Here is a 4,445-nt window from a genome sequence, read left to right as displayed (position 1 = left end):
TCTTCTTCCCGACCTCTCCGCCCCTACCCCCTCTCCGGCCTATCACCCTCACCTTAACCTCCTTCCGCCTATCGCCCCTCTCCCAAATCCCTCCTCCCTACCTTTTATCTTAGCTTGCTTGGCACACCCTCCTCATTCCTGAAGAAGGGCTTATGCCTGAAACGTCGATTCTCCTGCTCCTTGGATGCTGCCTGACCTGCTGCGCTTTTCCAGCAACACATTTTTCAACTCCTGACTTGTGTCTTGTAGATTGTGGACAGGATTTGAGGAGTCAGGAAATGAGATACCTGCCACAGAATTCCTAGCCTTTAAATGGCCAGATTAGTTTGGTATTTTTTGTTCATTTATTTACGGGATGAGGACATTGCTGGCTAGGCCAGCATTTACTGCCCACAGGGCATTTATGAGTCAACTGCATACCTGCAGGTCTGGAGTCACATGTGGGTCAGACTAGGTAAGGAGGGCAGTTTCCTTCCCTAAGGGACATTAGTGAACCAGATGGGTTTTTCCTGACAATTGACAATGGATTCATGGTCATCATCAGATTCTTGAATCCAGATTTTTATTGAATTCAAATTCCAAAATCTGCCCTGGTAGGATTCAAACCCAGGTCCCCAGAACATTATCTGGGTCACTGGATTAACAGTCTAGCAATAATAGCACTAGACTATTGCCTGCCTTCAGTCCATGGTCATCCCCCAGGGATGTTATTGTGGGTAATTCAGCATTACTAATGCCATTGAATGATAGTTAGATCAACAGAATGCCTTGCAACAATTCACCAAGGTGCCTTCTGGAGCACCACCAAACTCATGACCACTTCACCCAAGCCCCTCAACCAAATGATCATTCTTCTCGTGTTGGCTGGGCATTTGATAGGCTATTCAACCATGAGAAGAATGCACCACCTGACCTCTCCTCACGTGCTGTGCAGGCACACCTCTAATAACGATTAAGAACTATCTTGGCTTGCTACCCCATCTCTCAATCCCACACTGATGTTTTGTCCCTGACCCAATATTGGGACTAGCTTGCTGAATATCAAATGATCTTCGGATATTCTCATTCTGCACTGCTACATGCCACTCATTTGAATAGCTGAAGGAATTGAGTTACATTCTTAACAATAGAGTCATAGAGTCATAAAGCACAGAAACAGACCCTTCAGTCCAACTTGTTCATGCTGACCATCATCCCAAACTAACTAGTCCCACTTGCCTGCATTTGGCCCATGTCCCTCTGAAAGTTTCCTATTGATATACCTATCCAAATGTCTTTTAAATGTTGCAACTATACCTGCATCTACCACTACCTCTGGCAGTTCACTCCACATATAAACCAACCTCAATGTGACAATGTCTCCGGTCCCTTTTAAATCTTTATCCACTCACCTTAAAATAATGCCCTGTAGTTTTGAGTTGCTCGACCCTCAACCTTTGCTCAATCGCCTATACTCTAATGAGAAAAGTCCCAGACTACTCTGATAACACAAACCTTCTAGCCCCAGCATCATCCTGATAAATCTTTTCTGCACCCTCTCCAATTTAATAATATCCTTCCTATAGCAGGATGACCAGAACTGTACACAGTACTCCAAAATTGGCCTCACCAATGTCCTGTATAACCTCAACATGACTCAATGCTCTTAGCAATGAAGGCAAAACTGCCAAATGCCTTCTTCACCACCCTGTCTGCTTGTGATGCCATTTTCAAAGAACTATGTACCCAAACCCCTAGATAGGGAAGAAAATACAGGGCCATTAGCAGAGATATTTATATCATCTACAGCTGGGAGACTGGAAGGTGGCAAATGTTGTGCCTTTATTTATGAAAGGCTCCTGGAAACTATAGATCAGTGAGTCTGACATCAGATGGTGGGTAAGTTGTTGGAGGGGATTCTGAGAGATAGGATTCACAGGCATTTGGAAAGGCTAGTACAGAGGAACCTCTATTATCCAAAGGACACAGGCTAGGAGTATTTTGTTCGGTTAATCGAATTCTGGATAATCAAATGCTGGATAACATAGTTTAGTTGAGCATTGGGACCTTGCAATCTTGCTGAATAAACCGATATTAGGATAATCAAATGCTGGATGATCGAGGTTCCTCTGTACTGATTAGGGATAGTTAACGTGACTTTGTGCATGGGAAATTCTGCCTCACAAACTTGAGTTTCTTAAGGATGTGATCAAAAAGGTGGATGAAGGCAGTATTTTTAAGTATTGTCTTACAGACTTTATGTTTGACAATGTTCCACATAGTAGACAGGAAAGTAAAGTTAGATGACATGGAATCCAGGGAGAGCTCACCACTTGGATACAAAATTGGCTTGACAGGAAACAGAAGGTGGTGGTAGAGGGTTGTCTTTCAGACTGGAGGCCTGTGACCAGTGGTGTTCTGCAGGGTTCATTCAGGTCCACTGCTTGTCTTTTATAGGGTGAATGTGTTAGGAGTGTCTGGAGTGATTGAGTGGCTAGTTTTCTCCCTGGTAGCTAAGAAGGTTGTAGCTTCAGCTCCCAGTGCTGTGCTGTCAGCAGTATCATCTGGATCAGGTGCTGAACAGTAACTTCCAGTGATCTCTCCCATCTGAAAGGACAAGGGCAGCTGATATGTGGGAACATCACCCCTGGAACTATTTCACCGTTGCTTCATTGTCTCTGGGTAAAGATTCTGGAAGACCCTCCCTAACAGACATCCCTGGATGTCTTAAAATGCAGAAAGGTGGATAAATCCCCGGGACTGGATCAGATGTACCCTCGAACTCTGTGGGAAGCTAGGGATGTGAATACTGGGCCCCTTGCTGAGATATTTGTATCATCAATAACCACAAGTGAAGTGCTATTAAACTGGAGGGTGGCTAAAGTGGTGCCACTATTTAAGGAATGTGGTAAGAAAAGCCCAGGGAACTGTAAACCGGTGAGCCTGACGTCATTGGTGGATAAGTTGTTGGAGGGGATTCTGAGGGACAGAATCTATATGTACTTGGAAAGGCGAGGACTGATTAGAATAGTCAGCATGGCTTTGTGCATTGGAAATCATGTCTCACGAACTTGATTGAGTTTTTTGAAGAAGTGACAAAGAAGGTTGATGTTGGCAGAGCGGTGGATGTTGTCTATGTGGACTTCAGCAAGGTGTTCAGCAAGGTTCCACGTGGTAGACTGGTTAGTAAGGTTAGATCACATGGTATCCAGAGACAGCTAGCTGTGTGGATACAAAATTGTCTTGAAGGTAACAGACAGAGGGCGGTGGTGGAGGGTTGTTTACCAGACTGGAGCCCTGTGACAACCAGTGTGCCACAAGGATCGGTGCTGAATTCACTACTTTTTATCATTTATATAAATGATTTGGATGTGAACATAGGAGGAATGGTACTAAGTTTGCAGGTGGCACCAAAATTGGAAGTATAGTGGACGGTGAAGAAGGTTACCTCGGTGTACAATGGGCCTTGAGCAGATGGGCCAATGGACCAAGGAGTGGCAGATGGGGTTTAATTTAGATCAATGTGAAGTGCTGCATGTTGGAAAGTCAAATCAGGGCAGGACTTACACAGTTCATGGTAAGGACCTAGGAGTGTTGCTGAACAAAGAGACCTTGGAGTGCAGGTTCATAGTTCCTTAAAAGTGGAGTCACAGGTGGATAGAATAGGGAAGAATGTGCCTTTATTGGTCAGTGCATTAAGAGTTGGGAGGTCATTGTGTGGCTGAACAGGACATTGGTTAGGCTACTTTTGGATTATTGTGTTCAATTCCAATCTCCCTGCTATAGGAAGGATGCTGTTAAACTTGAAAGGGTTCAGAAAAGATTTACAGGGATGTTGGTGGGATTGGAGGGTTTGAGCCAAAGGGAGAGGCTAAATAGGCTGGGGATATTTTCTCTGGAGATTCAGAGGCTGAGGGGGTGACATTATAAAGGTTTATAAAATCATGAGGGGCACAGATAGGGTAAATCAACAAGATCTTTTTTTCCCAGGGTGAGGGAGTTCAAACCAGAGGGCATGGGTTTAAGGTGACAGGGTAAAGATTTCAAAGGGACCTAAGGGGCAACATTTTCATGCAGAGGGTGGTGCATATATGGAGTGAGCTGCCAAAAGAAATGGTGGAGGCTGGTACAATTACAACATTTAAAAGGCATCTGGATGGATACAATAGGCAATAGACAATAGGTGCAGGAGTAGGCCATTCAGCCCTTTGAGCCTGCATCACCATTCAATATGATCATGGCTGATCATTCCTAATCTGTATCCTGTTCCTGCCTTATCTCCATAACCCTTGATTCCACTATCCTTGAGAGCTCTATCCAACTCTTTCTTAAATGAATCCAGAGACTGGGCCTCCACTGCCCTCTGGGGCAGAGCATCCCACACAGCCACCACTCTCTGGGTGAACAAGTTTCTCCTCATCTCTGTCCTAAATGGCCTACCCCGTATTTCTAAGCTGTGTCCTCTG

Source organism: Chiloscyllium plagiosum, chromosome 17 (genome assembly GCF_004010195.1).
Source record: "Chiloscyllium plagiosum isolate BGI_BamShark_2017 chromosome 17, ASM401019v2, whole genome shotgun sequence".
Taxonomy (NCBI): domain Eukaryota; kingdom Metazoa; phylum Chordata; class Chondrichthyes; order Orectolobiformes; family Hemiscylliidae; genus Chiloscyllium; species Chiloscyllium plagiosum.
The sequence above is the reverse complement of the archived record's forward strand: the minus strand, read 5'-3'. Positions refer to the sequence as shown.